The sequence below is a fragment of the Macrobrachium nipponense genome, chromosome 40, assembly GCF_015104395.2.
Source record: "Macrobrachium nipponense isolate FS-2020 chromosome 40, ASM1510439v2, whole genome shotgun sequence".
Taxonomy (NCBI): Eukaryota; Metazoa; Arthropoda; class Malacostraca; order Decapoda; family Palaemonidae; genus Macrobrachium; species Macrobrachium nipponense.
The window spans coordinates 22627486-22645032 of record NC_061101.1 but is presented as its reverse complement, the minus strand read 5'-3'; the positions used below and the strand labels follow the sequence as shown (position 1 = coordinate 22645032).

General features: G+C 35.9%; 1 long non-coding RNA gene across 2 annotated transcripts in view; it reads right to left on the bottom strand.

Annotated features, from left to right (window-relative positions):
• LOC135211988 (uncharacterized) overlaps positions 1 to 17547 on the bottom strand; it is a 168530-nt gene that overhangs the window by 81302 nt on the left and 69681 nt on the right. The gene's annotated exons all lie outside the window — the stretch shown is intronic.

The window sequence follows — 17547 nt, the reverse complement described above, 5'->3', positions numbered from 1 at the left end:
TGGCCTAAATTCTTCTATATATTCGATTCAATTCGTAGAGAAATGAGGCCACATTATCCACACATATCGTCCGCGGTTGCGTTCCCTTCCAATTTTTGCGTCATGAGAATGTTTTGCCGGGAACACCTCGTCTATGTGATGGACTATTGTCCTCCGCCTTGTCATTGAGCGGTGTTGGCGCGTCTCCGGCGGCGGCTACTGCGCCGATGTTTATGAGCTCTCTGGGCGGGTCAATCGACAGGTTTATGTTGTCTAAACCATCGGGAACAGGTTGTGAAAAAGGGGCTTTTTACTCTCCCTTCCTCTCTCTCTCTCTCTCTCTTTCTCTCCGGAGGTTTTCATCTCAATGGGCATCCGACTCGAAGATTCTTAGACCTATGTCTTAGACTCCAAAGTCACTCTCGCCTTTACTCTGCGATTCTTGGTGTTGAGATTCGTATTTTCATCGGCCTATTTTTAGAACGTCAATCACTCTTTGGTTCAACTTCGAGAACTCGTTCAAAGAAGTCTTTTCGTTGATTCCAACTTCGATAACCCCTTTATAGAAGTCTTGTCGTAATCCTAACTTCGATAACCCATTTACAGAAGGCTTGTCGTTCATTTTAACTTAGAGAAGTCACTCATAGAAGTCTTCTCGCCCTGTCATTTATTATAAGAAGCCTAACTTGTTTTTCCCAGAACGATTATACAAAGCACCTCTCATATTTCTTTAACGCTGGTCATTCGGTCAGAACAACGAAACGATGCGCCTGACAAATTCAAACTTCAGATTTTTTTTTTTCCAGAGAGACCCGCGCAATTAATAATCTGCAATGGCACGGCCACCATAGATTATTTGCATTCGCTATGGTATCACATATTAATTAAGAATAGGAACGGTCCTTTCTCCCATATTTATAGTCACCGGTGCGTTCGGTGGCCACTAGCGTGAGAAAAAGGCAAAGCACATTTGCTTGCGTGCATTATCAGTCAGTAATTGCAAAAGGGTCGCATCGATTTTCTCAGAACTTGCGTGGGAACAACTTATAATGGCAGTCTGGCAACTCAAGCAGTAGTGTATATGCTCTCTCTCTCTCTCTCTCTCTTACTGAAGTTAGTGTGGGCGAAGGTTTAGATGGGAATTTGCATGGGTAAACAGCTCATACAATGAATGTCGTAGACAGCTCATGCGATGAATCTCGTAAATAGCTCATACATTGACTCATAAACAGCCCATACAATGAATCTCGTAAACAGCTCCTACAATGAATGTCGCAGACAGCTCATACAATGAACTTCGTTAACAGCTCATGCAATGAATGTCGCAGACAGCTCATACAATGAATCTCGTAAACAGCCCATACAATGACTCTCGTAAACAGCTCATACAATGAATCTCGTACACAGCTCATACCATGAATCTCCTTAACAGCCCATACAATGACTCTCGTAAAAAGCTCATACAATGAATGTCTTAAACACCTTATACAATAAATCTTATAAACAGCTTATACAATGACTCTTAAACAGCTCATGCAATGACTCTCGTAAATAGCTCATACAATGAATGTCGTAAACAGCTCATCCAATGACTCTAACCGTAAAAAAAAAAAAATCAATATTTCCCGTCATCTTAGCGTGTGCTCCATTTCCTAATACTCAGTTAGGTAAGCCACATAGAAAAAAAATACAAGTGAAAAATGCGCCAAAGAAATCAAGGTTTCTGTGCAGCGTATAAAGCTGTATGAACGGCAGGCTATAACACTTTCAGCCACGGTCTGGTGGTGGCCTGTGATAGGTGCCATAATATAAAATAAAAACTGAGGATAAAGGACTGCAATTTATTATGTTTGATGATTGGAGTTTGGATGATCAGCAAACCAATTTGCAGCCCTCTAGCCTCAGTAGTTCTTAAGATCTAAGGGCGGACAGGAAAAGTGCGGACGGACAGACGAATAGCCATCTCAATAGTTTTCTTTTTCAGAAAACGAATAATAATAAAATCGTAACAATGAGTCTTGATCTCACAGACAAATTCTAGGGACGCCATCTTATGTAGTGTTAGCCCAGTTCGGATTATTGTGTGTGTGTGTGTGTGTGTGTGTGTGATTTTATCAAGTTTCTGGTAGTACGTATTTGCCTTTTTTTTCTACTGTCCCACCCGATCTTTTTTTTTTTTTTTTTTGGTGAGGGGGAGGCAATAAAGACTATCATTTATATTTTGTCAAAATCTCTATACCAAGGACTCGTTTATGCCTCTGCTGAAATTGATCAACAATTTTCTATTCTATATATTACAGAATTTCTGTAAATAACTTAAAATGATTTTGCGTATATATATCAAGTGACTGAAAATAAATTTTTAACAACTGGAAAAAATTTATCAATAATTTTCAGTTCCATATATTATAGAATTTCTGTAAATAACTTAAAAAAATAATTTTACATAAATATACTAACTGACTGAAAATCAATGTTTAACACGACTTAACTACTGGAAAAAATTATAAGCAATTTTCAATTCCATATATTATAGAGTTTTTGCAAGTAACTTAAAATAATTCGGCATAAATATATCAGATGACGTAAAATTAATTTTGAATAAGATGGATCTACTGGAAAAAGATGTTAACTCATTCTATAACAGGAAATCATTTAGGTTATCTCTATTAATAGAGTTGAATGTTTAATTTATCAGTTCATAGAATAAGTAACATCTTTTTCCAGCGGTTACATCTTATTAAAAATCAATTTTCAGTCAGTCAAAAAAGTAATCTAGCAAAAATCAGTCACGATGGCAGGTGAACCATAATAATATTCACCAAAAATAAGCTTTATCGGATATAACATTTCTTTCACAACACGGAAAGTTATGAAAAACTTAGTTTGATCATACTTATATCAGCTGTTGTACAATAGAATTCAATACCACCACCCACACACCCAAAAAAAAACTTCATGATATTATATCAACAACTTGCTTGGCAATATTTTTTTTTTTTAAGTCAGCGTCAAGATAGTTTTCAAATCAGAATGTTTATACTGGTGCATTTGTTCATTGGGTTTTATTTACAACATTCTGTTCAAAAATAAGTTCCAATTGACGAGATGAAGTTGGCCACAAACAAATATTTCCGTATATGGCCGTAAAAAGATATAAATGCTAAAATAAAGTGAAAATGAATATAAGTATAAAACTGTGTGTATATATATATATAATTATATATATATATATATATAAAAAAATTAAAATAAGTATTATATATATATATATATATATATATACACACACAGTTTTATAGCTCAGCACCGCGGGAAGAATTTATACTTATATTCATTTTCACTTTATTTTAGCATTTATATATATATATATATATATGTGTGTGTGTGTGTGTGTGTGTGTGTGTGTGTGTGTGTGTGTGTGTGTGTGTGTGTGTTAATACATTAGAACACACACTGATAATAATTATATGAAGACTTCTGCAAAAAAAAAATTTTTAATATTCATTGAGATGATCTACCCAAGAAAAATTAATGAAAATCTTGGGGCACCCCTAGGCACTGTCCGTGGTACCCTAGGATGCCACGGCACCCAGTTTGAGAATCTCCGGGCCCTAAAGTATAGTTTATTTCTTTTCATGCTCATTTTGTAATAAAACACATTTTCGTCATTTTGGCTGTATTGGTACAATATCTGTATATTATGTCTATTTACGTTTCTTTAGCCACGATAACGTTTTCTCATTTCAAGAATGTGGTCATTCTTTAACTTGAGCATTTTCCATATGCTGATATAAACATCCAAAAAGCGCTCGACGTAGACCTGCAGTAAATACTGCACACTTGATATTCTCTGATATTGCAAAATTACTTAATACTTTAGTCATTTTTTACTCCGTGTGTGGACCAGCTTATGCATATATTTCGCAAGCGAAATTCTGCAATGGCCTTCAAATTTTTCATAAAGAGAGAGAGAGAGAGAGAGAGAGAGAGAGAGAGAGAGAGAGAGAGAGAGAGAGAAAAAAAAATTTACTTCACTGGTGGAAATTATGTTATATTATGGATTCTGTTCCTTCATTTAAATGAGAACTGGGTGTTTGCTTTCCTTGGATACTAAGCACAGGAAAGACATTAATGATGATATATACATACATATAAATATGTATATATACTGTGTGCGTATAGATGTGGGAGCAAAGTCTAAATGTTTTCGGTAGTGTAGATCTTTGTCGAACATGGGCACTTAACTGAGAGAGCTTATTTTTAACATTTTTTTTAACCTTTGATATATTGAAGTAACTCTAGTACCTCACACTATTCATCTTATAATCTATGTATCTTAAGAAATACTTCCAAGACCCGCTGTAAGTCGCGGCGTTATTTCCTCTGGACCACCAAGGAGGGATTTTCATTTCTTTGTCTCCTTGTTTGTTTGTTTGTTTGTTTGTATGGTTTTTTTTACGTTGCATGGAACCAGTGGTTATTCAGCAACGGGACCAACGGCTTTATGTGACTTCCGAACCACGTCGAGAGTGAACTTCTATCACCAGAAATACACATACCTCACTCCTCAATGGAATGGCCAGGAATCAAACCCGCGACCACCGAGGTGGGACGCAAACACCATACCAACCACGCCACTGAGGCGCTTTCTTTGTCTCCTTGGGAGACTGACGAAGACTGTTTTAGGAACCTTCACAGTCACATCATGGTTCAATGTGGCCGCTATTTTGGAAAACTTTAACCTCGAAATTGCCAAAGTTAAATCCGACGAAGAATGAGAACTGAATATCGAATTTAGGCCATAGGCCAACAAGCAGTGGGACCTATGGGGTCATACAGCGCTGAAACGGAAATTGACAGTAAAAAGGTTTGGAAGCTGGAAAACCTCAAAGCAGTACAACCACGAATCAATTATTAGGAGAAGACTGTGGAAAGTAAGATGGAAGAACGAGAATATGAACGGAGGTACAGTACAAGGAACGAAAGGGGTTACAGCTAGGGGCCTTAAGGGAAGCCACGCTGTAAAGAAAACCTTAGGTAATGCCTACAGCGCACGGCACGAGGTGCACTGACGGCAGCATCCCCCTACGGAAAATAAGACTAAGAATAACTCAAGCAGCAACCGCATCCATCAGTATAATGACGAAGAGGAATAATGATGAAGAGGAATAATGACGAAGAGGAAGACTTCTTGGCGGAAGGATCAACCGCCTCAGAGACTGATTGCATAACCTCAGCGGAAAATCAGCCTCATATATTTACTGTGCAACAATCCCATGAGAGTGAATGAGCAACTCTGGATTTACACTCCGAGCGTCATTTGGATATTATAAGTTCGATTGTTTCATTGAGCTGCGTTGTTAATTCGCCCTAATTCTTCTTCGTCTGTTTGTGAAATCTTTTACATGACGTTCCAGAAGGGTGATGGAGTTTTCAAACTGCGTTGTAGTAGACCCTGTTCAAGATCTTCAGGAAAGAAAGTTCGAATGAAGAAGAAGAAGAAGAAGAAGAAGAAGAAGAAGAAGAATAGAAGAATAACAAGGGAAAGGTGGAGGACGCGTAGTGAGCCTCACTCCTACCACCTCCAGCACAACAAAAGATATGTTGCCTCATCGTGTTTACATCCGTTCTCTTCCCCCCCCCCCGCCCCCACCCTCATCCGGACATTCCAGACTATACCCTTTCCCTAACTCCTCGCTTATAGCCATCTTTATGTTACTTATTCACGGTTCCGTTAAAAATGTCTTTTTGTCGGCGATGAAACCTCTTTATTCTGATACGTCACTTTATCCATAGTTTACCTTCATATTCTCCGTTAGTTCAACTGCCGGAAACTGTGTCACCCGAAGGCTTTGAACGTGGATGCAGTTGGTTTTTATGGAATCTGCGTAATTTTATAGCTGATAATTTCGAATTTTACTCAATATTCTGCTTTTTGCTTAATTTCGTTTAAGTAGTGCATACCAGGTTGGAATTGCATGATTTCGGCAATACACCCTTCTACATATTCTTAATTCTATTAATTTCCTTTTTATTCTCACATCCAAATTTATTTTTCCCAATCCTGGACATTTGGTTTTAAGCGTTCCCGCGAAAATTATAAAAGTTTGCCCCTTTGTAACATACGAGTTAAATGAAGTGAAAATTCAACAGACCTATTTCAAGAAGTGAAGATAACTGGTAAGTGATTTTTAGGGTTTTACAAAAACCGAGTATATCTATCTTTTGTTTCCTACTTCGTTAAAATTTCCCACATCATGAATTTCATTGACGTTTTCCTGGTAATTCGTCCTCCGTACCTAATCCCCTGTCTGTTTTTGAATCAGTCTGTGAATAAAACATTTTTTTTTTTGAGTTATATGCTAATACACCTTCGAGGACAATTCTCTTTGAAGACGGTTCGATAGTCGATTATGGGGGACGTTTATAATCCTTTAAGTTAATGCAGGATATATTAGTGTTTTAAAATATTGGTAATGATTAATCTTCATTGTATACAGGCACAACTTTTGGGTCTACAACTACGGCGAGTTATAAGCAATTCTCTCTCTCTCTCTCTCTCTCTCTCTCTCTCTCTCGGGCCATGGATGTGCAATATCACTGTTCAAGTCTGGTCGAGCACCTTTTGCCAATTAAAGGATCTACTTCATTAAGAAACCTTTCATGGGGCCTAATGGCTAGCTGCGTTAGAGAAGCAGGGCTGGAAGGAACGAAGGAAGGCAGGAATGAAGGAATGAAGGAAGGAAAGAATGAATGGAGGAAGGAAGGAATGAAGGAATGAATGAAGGCAGGAATGAAAGAAGGAATGAAGGTAAGAGGGAAGGAATGAAGGCAGGAAGGAAGGAATGAAGGAAAGCAGGAATGAAAGAAGGAATGAAGGTAAGAGGGAAGGAATGAAAGCAGGAAGGAAGGAAGGAATGAAAACAGGAATGTAGGCAGGAACGAAGGAAGGAATGTAGCCAGGAATGAAGGAAGGAATGAAGGAAGGAAGGAATGAAGGTAAGAAGGAAGGAATGAAGGAAAGAGTGAAAACAGGAATGAAGGAATGAAGGAAGGAGGGAAGGAATGAATGAAGGCAGGAATGAAGGAAAGAATGAAAACAGGAATGAAGAAATGAATCAAGGAAGGAGGGAAGGAATGAATGAAGGCAGGAATGAAGGAAAGAATGAAAACAGGAATGAAGGAATGAAGGAAGGAAGGAATGAATGAAGGAAAGAATGAAGGCAGGAATGAAGGAAGGAAGGAAGAATGAAGGAAAGAATGAAGGCAGGAATGAAGGAAGGAAGGAATGAATGAATGAAAGAATGAAGGCAGGAAGGAAGGAGCAGGCCCTGAAAAAAAAATAAATAACAGAAGCTGATAGCAAGCGTAGATAAGAGCAACAGTGGGATCGAGCAAAACTCGAGAAGGTAATGGATGCGTCAACAACAATAACACCACGAGAAAGAAAAGACGTGAAACAGCAAGGACACGCCAGTGAAGGCTTTCCAAAAGAAATATGGGACTGCTGTACTGTAGTCTCGTGTCTGCACACGCAAAAGAACGCCTACTAAAATGAAGCCGGCAGAAAGTCCCGCACCTGTTGTATCGTTACGAAGCTATTTCACGACTCTGCAAATCATTCCTGTAGAACCGGTAAACGTTCCTCGTATGGCGAGTCCCCTGTAATATTTACGTGCGAAAGGGAACTCTTTGATTACATATCTAATATCATTAAAGGATAGGAAATGATAAAGACATTGCCACAGTTAAATCCAATGTTCCTAAAGGGTTTACATGGCAGATAAACAGATGCGATGCTCGTCGTACAGCAGAAGTTTAATTATACCATTGGAGGAACGTAAAGTATTCCCGATTCCAACCCCAGACGGGGCGCAATGAAATCAATCTGACTGAATGATAGTATAATGAAGTGCAGTTGGAGAAAAAGCAAGGTTTTTGTGACCATCCGTGGCCTTTACTGTCTTACATTTGCAAATCATCCGGCAGCTTAAATTAAGAGGGACATCAAGTTGTTTATTTTATCGTTGGATCTAAAACGTCAACATGTCTGTCTGCTTGGTGCAAGTCCAACCGTTTGTGTTGTAAGCAGAATTTTATACATTTTCCAAGTGTATTATCGTCTATACACAAACCGAACTGGACAAGGAACGGGAAAACATAATACACGAATGCCTTGAACAACAAGGTAGTGTTCGTTTTTCACCGTCATCTTCTTCCCTCAGGGCAACGATTCAGACGTCTCTCTCAGGGAAATGGTCTTCAAATTCATATATATATATATATATATATATATATATATATATATATATATATATATATATATATATATATATATATATATATATATATATATATAATTAAGTACGTTTGAATTTGACAAGTGTACTCCGTGCTCACAGTTATAAATAGAGACTGCAATTCAACTTAAAGCTTTCATTCGTTTCGTAGCAATGCATATTTAAATATTTTGTCCACGTAACTGCGTGTGGCTAACTTTGCTGCACTGAACACCTTGTTACGAAATTCTGACGTAATATGACGTCATCCAAACAGTTTCAAGGTACTGTTGCTTTTACATTACGCATCTGTTCTCTAAAAAAGAGCCCAACATGATGTTTACGAAGTAGTAATTACGTCATCTTTCGCATTTAGATGCTGACCAGAAACTTGGTGTGTCGTCTGAGACAATACTTAAAGACTGCCATCGCGGACTCCTTTCATGGGGCGACGCTGAGAGTTTCATATAGCATTATACGCTGTATAGAAAACTCCATTGCGCCGAAGAAACTTCGGAGCATTTTTTGCTTATTCAATGTTTTAACTGGTCTTTGAGCTTGGTGGTGTAGAATACTGCAACATACATAAACATGATCTGAAATGAAATCAGTGACGTCAAGAATATGACTCAATGATGTCCCTGTAGGGCGGTAGTACCGTCAGTGTACCTCACGCAGGCCCTAGCTGCAACCCCTTTCATTCCTTTTACTGTCTCTCCATTCATGTTCTCCCCCTTCCACCTTGCTATTCACTCTCTCCTAACGCTTGTTTCATAGCGCAACTGCTTTGAGGTTTTCTTCCTGTTACAACACTTCTCAAGCCTTTCAACTAAGTTTTACTTTCAGTGCTAAATGACCTCATAGGTCCCAGTGTTTGGGCTCCGGCTTAAATTCTATATTCCATTCCGAATGTTGCTTCAGATGTTATGGAAAACAGTTTTTGTACGACTAGGAATGTTGCAGTTCATGATGGTGGGATACACATACCTTACATGTCAACAGAGATGCCTTTGAATGTAAATTAATGGCACAATATCTCTTGTAATACATACAATAGTATATGGAAAACGTCTGCTTGTGTTGAGAGCTATGAAGATCTTTCACCAACGACTCTTTACAAGTAAACAATGCGCCGAAGAAATCGAGTTTTCTGTACAGCAAATAATGCTGTATGAAACTCTCAGCCGCTGCACACGAATCTGTCAGCCACGGCCCGATTGTGGCTTGTGTCGTTGGCACCTACTGCTGTGCCAGACGCACGATCCATGACTAACTTTAACCTTAAATCAAATAAAAGCCACAGAGGCTAGAGCAGGAGTGTCAAACTCAAACCCTTTCGAGGGCCAATCGTGCACTTGGTTATGGTCTCGAGGGGCATCAAAGATTTGGTAATTACTTATTAGCAAGACTGAAGATTACAACTTATTTTGCTGGTCATCCTGGTTTACCAAGAATACATTATTTGGGTTCGTCTGAATTTACACAAGTAAAATTGGTCTTACTATGTCTCGTTTTAACAGTTTAACAGTTTAGTAACTTTAGTTAAATTTTCCTCAGCTCTAACAGTGATAGTAGCTCGAGTTAAAAAAAAAATCTCCTTGCACAATGCGGGCCACTTAATTAAGACCATCCCGTGGACCATGAGTTTGACACGGGTGGATGATGTAACTTATACCAGTTTGCAGCCCTCTAGCCTCAGCAGCTTTTGAAATCTGAAGTGGATAGAAAAAGTGCTGACGCACAGATAAATAGCCATCTCAATACTTTTCTTTCACGTAAAACTAAAAAGCATTGGGTTCTACGGAACATTTTTTCTAATTCGTCATATGTTTTGTGATATCTGTGGCTTTTCCTTATTGTTGAACTCAGATCGCCTTTCCGTCGCAACAAACGGAGGACGTAAATGAAACCTCAGGTTTCTAGTGTAAATCCGATTAAAGGAATGAAAGGGGTTGCAGCTATGGGTCGAAGGCACGCTGCAATATGACCGCCATTTTAACTGACGAAAGGGCTGGACCAGACTTGAATTGTGACATTGCACACTCACACACACACATACATACATACACACACACACACACATATATATATATATATATATATATATATATATATATATATATTATTATCTATATACACACACACACACACACACATATATATATATATATATATATATATATATATATATATATATATATATATAATGTGTGTCCCCTGTCTTTTGCTGTTTTAGTTTATAAATCTTTTTTATTTTTTCATTTCAAATTTTTTTCTCTTTGTTCTGGTTTAGATGTAAAGCTGGTGTTAATAAGTAAATGTTGTATATAATCCTTACATTATGTATGCAAGCATTATTTATTTTAATCGTTTTTCAGTCTGGAAAATGTATCAAGCGATGCGAAACGTCGGCATTTGAATAAAACGGATATATATATATATATATATATATATATATATATATATATATATATATATATATATATATATGACGTTGTTCGGTGGTTGTATTGTCGTTTCAATATTGATAGGTGACGGAATTCCTGCCATTGTGTTCGCGTCATCGCATATGATTTATTAACTTCCTGTTCAGAACTTCCACGTATTTTTTATTATCATTATTATCTTTGTGAATATCTATTGAAAATTGGATATCCAACACTCTTTGTGTATTCCGTAGAGAGAGAGAGAGAGAGAGAGAGAGAGAGAGAGAGAGGAGAGAGAGAGAGCATGAGCATTTTTCGGAAAAACTCACATTCCTTAGATTAAGAAAAAATTATACACACACACACACACACACACACACATATATATATATATATATATATATATATATATATAATATATATGTGTGTGTGTGTGTGTGTGTGTGTGTGTGTGTGTGTGTGTGTGTGTGTATTTGTATATGTAGTATGTATAATGCACGTATATAATTTATGCTTGTACAATATTGAAAATAAATAATATTGCCAAGGCCAGGTACAAAATATTTTATTTCGTGAGCTTTCGAGGTATAAAACCTCATCATCTGACTGAAAAATTTACACGAGTAAGATTCAATGAAATTACAATAAAATTGTCTTACTGAAACCTCGGGTAAAAAAAAAAATAAAACAAAAAGAATATCAACGAAAAACTAAAAATGAATCACAATAATAAAAAAAGGAAAACAATCCCACGCATATTAGTAAAATTTCTAACGACCTAATTGCGCACCTACTACGAAATCACACGATAGCTACTTTAATACCGGACGAGTTGTTCTGTTCCGTTTTCATCCTCTTGAGGACCAGTTACTGAAATAATAATGTCCAGTCTATTTGAGCAAAAAGACCGTACTTTAAAATCATGGTCAGTGAAAGGGTGGTGTCGTGCCGAATTGCGTTCCCTTATGGCTTAAAAGGGTTAGTTTTGAAAGAGGAAATCTAGTATAAGACGAAGACCTCTAGTGTTTATAATTCTGTATTCAGAGCGAGCAAGAATTGGATCCCACGTATTGCAAACCACGAGTGTAAACAAGTATACGACACACGATTAAGGTCCACAGGAAGAGAAAAGGGTCGGTGAAAACAAACATTTTTCGAACCATGTAACTGCTTGGTCTAAGGTCATTTAATGTACTTTACATCTTCATTTAGCGGTACTATATACGACGGTCTGGGAAAAATTTCCATTCAAGAAATTTTTCATAATTTTTTAAAAATACGAGTTTTCGGTAAAATAACTCTGGTAGAAAACCATAACCATGTTTTTAAGAAAATGTTTAAAATCACGGTAATTCTAGGCGATGACTCCGCACAAACTGCGAGGAACGATCCTGCTAATACAAAAACAAGCAAGGACTGGGCATCCAATGTATTTCGCCGTGTTTAGTATAGGAAACTGTAATTACCAAAGGAATACCCGACGCGGAGTTATTACCTAGATCTACCAAAATGACAACCATTGTAAGCTCTAGTTATCTAATACGCATTGAGTTGAGTTTATACAACTTTGGAGAAAATACCTAAATCAATTTAATCCCAAGCCAGCAAATATACTTTTCCTGTCATCAGAAGTTTCAAATTTGCCGGTATTTCTGTAATCTCTGAATATCTAAAGCTCGTGAAATAATATATGTTCTACCTGGCCTTGGCAATATTATTTATCATGAAGCTAAGATTTCCAAGAAGCCGCCCTCTTACTGAGACTATTATATATATATATATATATATATATATATATATAATATATATACATATAATATATATTATATAATATCTAAATATACATATATATAATATATATATATATATATATATATTATATGTATATATATATGTGTCATATATATATTGTTATGTTAATATTATATATATATCTATATATATATATATAGATATATACTATATATATATATACTATATATATATATATATCATATATATATATCTATATCATAGATATATATATATATATATATATATATATCTATATAGTATATATACTATCATATATATATATATATATTATATATCATATATATCTCTATCATATATATATATATATATATATATATATATATATATATATATATATATATATACATATATCTATATATTATATATAATACATATATATATAATATATCATATATTTATATACATATATAATATAGATATATAATATATTATATATATACTCCCTTCTTATAATATAATTAATATATATATCATATATATCTATATGTGTGAATTTTTGGGTTGGAAAAGATGCCTTGCTTTTGTTCTTTATACGTTATTTCCTCAATTTTAAACTGAAGTAAAATATGTAGCATAAGAAACTCCTTTTTTTCCACTCTTGACAGCTTTTGGAATTTTATCCTGATTACTAGTAAGTAATTTAGTAGTTTGTTCCAAATCTTACATATTCCCAGTAAAATTTCACAAATACAATGCCCTCCAATAAAAATAAAAAAATATCTTAAAAATATGATAGGTACTTTTCAGTTATGGTTGAAAGTTAAGGTACGTACGGTGACAGAGGTAACGAAATATATTGATGTAATATCTCTCTTTCACTCTCTGTCTGTCTGTCTGTAGATGCTCCATTAAGAGGGATGAAGCAGCAGTAACTTGACCGTCAGCAAAAGAGATGTTGAGGTTTATGGCATCCTAGTCTGTTCAATGCCAGCTGTAACCACTGCGCCTTTATTTCGTTTATTGTTAATATTATTATTATTATTATTATTATTATTATTATTATTATTATTATTATTACAATATCTCGCTACCTTATTATTGTTATTTCTCGTTCTCCCCAAAATTTCACTTTTAACGTTCGTTGATTTTCAGAAACTGGTCGACACAACCGTTGACTTTCAGAAAACTGACTACTGACTAAATGACACAACCGATTCCTACACTTTTAACATATGTAATCTCTCTGTTGTCCAGTGTCCATTCTAGTCGGCTAAATCACGGTCCAGTAGTTATACGCAAAAACTGAGGGTGGTCTTATTATACATTCTTATTTTTAAAGTTTAATTTTCTACTGAGGACAGATTGCGCGGTAAGACATTTAAGTTAAAGTATATTTAGTAGGTATAGTATATCGAAAATTTGGTTTTGATCGCAGTCCTTTTTTTTTTTTTTTTTTTTTTTTTTGAGACTTCAAAATGAAAGTGGAGAATATTTGTGAATCAAAATGACGAAATTCTGTTCCACAAGGAGAGGAGTTTTCCTTTCTCCTACCCAGAGTTTTCCCTCGTCCTACTTGAGAGTTATCCTTCGTCCTAAACTCTTCCCTTTGCGTTTCGTACCTGTTGGGGAATTGTTGGCGATCTCTCCTTGTTGCTAAATTTTAACCTGACGTAAAACATTAGTCAGACTCAAGAAAGAATGAGTCTACTCTGGGCACCCGGAATCGATAACTGTCGCTCCGTCCGAATATGTAACGTATAAATTTGATTTAAATCTCTCAATATTTCTCACACACAAAAAAATATATATATAAAGAAAAAAATTTGCCACGTATGGGGGTCATCTAAGATTTCTTTTTTTTTAAGTTTGAATAAATTGAAGCGATATTTTTCACTGCAAAAATGAATAAAAAACGAAAAGCAGATTGATTATTCCTGTTTTCATTTTGCGCAGAGTGGGGTAACCAGGTTTGCACCAGCATACCGTCAACATCTAGACGTGTACGATGTAGTCCTAGTTATTTTTGAAAGTAGAGTTTGTGACCACCGGTTCGGGTTTGAAGTTGGCCCGTCGTTAATTACTTTCAGCGAGAGAGAGAGAGAGAGCATTACTCGGGTTCTTTGCAGCGTCCTTTATGGAATCTATGAAGTCTTTCAGCGCTGGAAAGGAAATTGAGAGTCAGTAGGTTTGAAAGGTGTAACAGAAGGAAGACATCGTAGTTGCACAATGAAGTAATTGTTAGGGGAGGGTGGATAGCAAGATGGGAGATAGTATGAAGGAATAAAAGTGGTCGTAGCTATAGTAGATTCACATCAACGGTGCATTTGAAGTCTGGGCCAGCCCCTTACGACGTTCCTGATTGGCTGTTGATAAGCCAATGACAGGGCTGGAAACTCTCAGTCTCTCGAGAGATTTCACATAGGCAGGATGCGTGTCCCACCTCTCCTGAGGGATACGCCTTTCAAGAGAGGTGGAACATACATCCTGCCTATGTGAACTCTCGAGAGACTGGGAGTTTCCAGCCCCGTGATTGGCTTATCAACAGCCAATCAGGAGCGTCGTAAGGGACTGGCCTAGACGCCATATGCACGGTTGATGTGAATCTACTATAGCTGCGACCACTTTTATTCCTTCATACTATCTCCCATATTGCTATCCACCCTCCCCTGACAATTATTTCAGTGCAACTACGATGTCTTCCTTCTATTACACCTTTCAAACCTACCGACTCTCAATTTCCTTTCCAGCGCTGAAAGACTTCATAGATCCCACCCAATGTTTGGCCTACGGCCTAAACGCTATATCCCGGGAATCATAATGAGAGCGAGGTACTGCATTGTCCACTCGGCTTAAAAAGAAGCATACGAATCTGTTTCGCTTCATAGATACTAAAGTCTGCTGAATTCAAATGCATTTTTACTAGGGCAGCACAAAGGACCCACCATCACTTATCGTTAGTATTTTAGCAGAAATTACGTCACTTCACGTGTTTCACTTTGGTTTTGGGCACAGACTTCCACAGGGATGATTCCCTCTCCTGGGCGGGAGGGGGGGAGGGGTGGCTTGTACGTTTTCAAAGTAAGTTGTGTTCACTCTCGACGTGGTTCGGAAGTCATGTAAAGCCGTTGGTCCCGTTGCTGAATAGCACTGGTTCCAGGCAACGTAAAAACACCAAACAAACAAACATCAAAGTAAGTTGTTTCTTATATGACAGCAGTCTCTGAAACAGTACTTACTTTATATATTTTGGCGTTTTTATGGGCTCCTTTTAATAGATGCTTTTTATATATGCGTGTATATATATATATATATATATATATATATATATATATATATATATATATATATATCTATATATATTTACATATTTTATATATATATATATATATATATATATATATATATATATATATAATGTGCTACATCTAAAGCAGGTAGTTGAGCATTTTCGCCTCTTCCACCTTGTATTTACTGCACTCATGTTGAGAGTCAGGCTATGCTGAAAAAAAAAAAAAAAACAATATCCGAGTTTCCCTCCCTCCATAATGAGATTGTGTTCAAAAAAAAAAAAAAAAAAAAGGGTCAAACACAAAGAGGGGATAATCATCAGGCATCCTCTCCTCCAGGGAGAAGGACATGAAGCCCTGTTCGCCTATGTTTTCGAAGGTAGGCTTTGTAAACAATCAGACGGGGTAGCCAGGGGCTCTCCTTCCTCCTTTGGGTCCGACATTTCCAGACATGTAATCAAGTTGATATTACGAAACGTCGGAATAAAGAAAAGACAAATGGCCTGCTTCCTTCGTCCAACCATGATTTGATGTCTGCCTTGGTCTTCGTCTGCCTGCGCCTTGGCATATGTATGTATGTATGTGTATGTATGTATGTATATATATATATATATAGATACCTATTGGTCGTATGTATGTATGTATATATATATATATATATATATATATATATATATATATATATATATATGTATAATACATATATATATATATATACTATATATATATATATATATACTATATATATATATATCTATATATATATATATATATATATATACACTATATACTGAACAATCACACTGGGAAAACGATTCATGTATGTGCACTATTTACGATATATACATCCTCGAAAGAGTACAATAATATAATCGCACCATGTCACAAATACGCACCTGTAAAAAAAAAAAAAGCAGAAAAAGAGGGCTCCGAAAGAGGAAAAAGAAGTGACAAGAGGAACGAGACGGCCAAAATAGAAAGAACTCCTTGGCGTTTTGATCGCCTCTCTCGCATGTTATTATTGTTCTATCCATTGAACCATCTACCTTTGTTCTAAGGTCCATTGTGTAGCTGTCCGTCAAAATCCTTGTGACGCTGTAGCTCTCTCTCTCTCTCTCTCTCTCTCTCTCTCTCTCTCTCATGAAAAAGAGATTTGGGGCTAACCCACTTAACTCGCGTCATAAGAAAGATACAAGTTCGTACACACACACACATATATATTTTCCAAACAAGAACTGTTTTGAATCCAGATTATTTTATATATACATATATATGTATATGTATGTATATATATATATATATATATATATATATATATATATATATATATATATATAATGTGTGTGTATTCGTCAGGAAATCACCAAGACTGCAACGGCTAACTGTGCTGTTTATATGATATATATTATATATATATATATATATATATATATATATATATATATATATATATATATATATATATATATACATAATGCCCTAAAATGTAAGACTGCAGTATCTGCAAAAATACAAATATGAGAAAAATCATAGATATTGCATTTTTTCCCTGCCTCACTACTCATTTTTCAGATACTGTGAATGGGACCCTCTATACATACTGGTGGAAAGCATTGAAGAATTAACCCTGAAACTGCATGACTTCTTGTTGTGTATTAATGTTTCACTAGCCCCATAGGTGGCATATCTGAATTTCGAAATTGGCAGATTTTAGGGCTATATATACATATATATATATTATATATATATATATATATATATATATATATAATCATTATCGTAAAGATAAATCACATAGGATATAAGAAAGCTTTATAT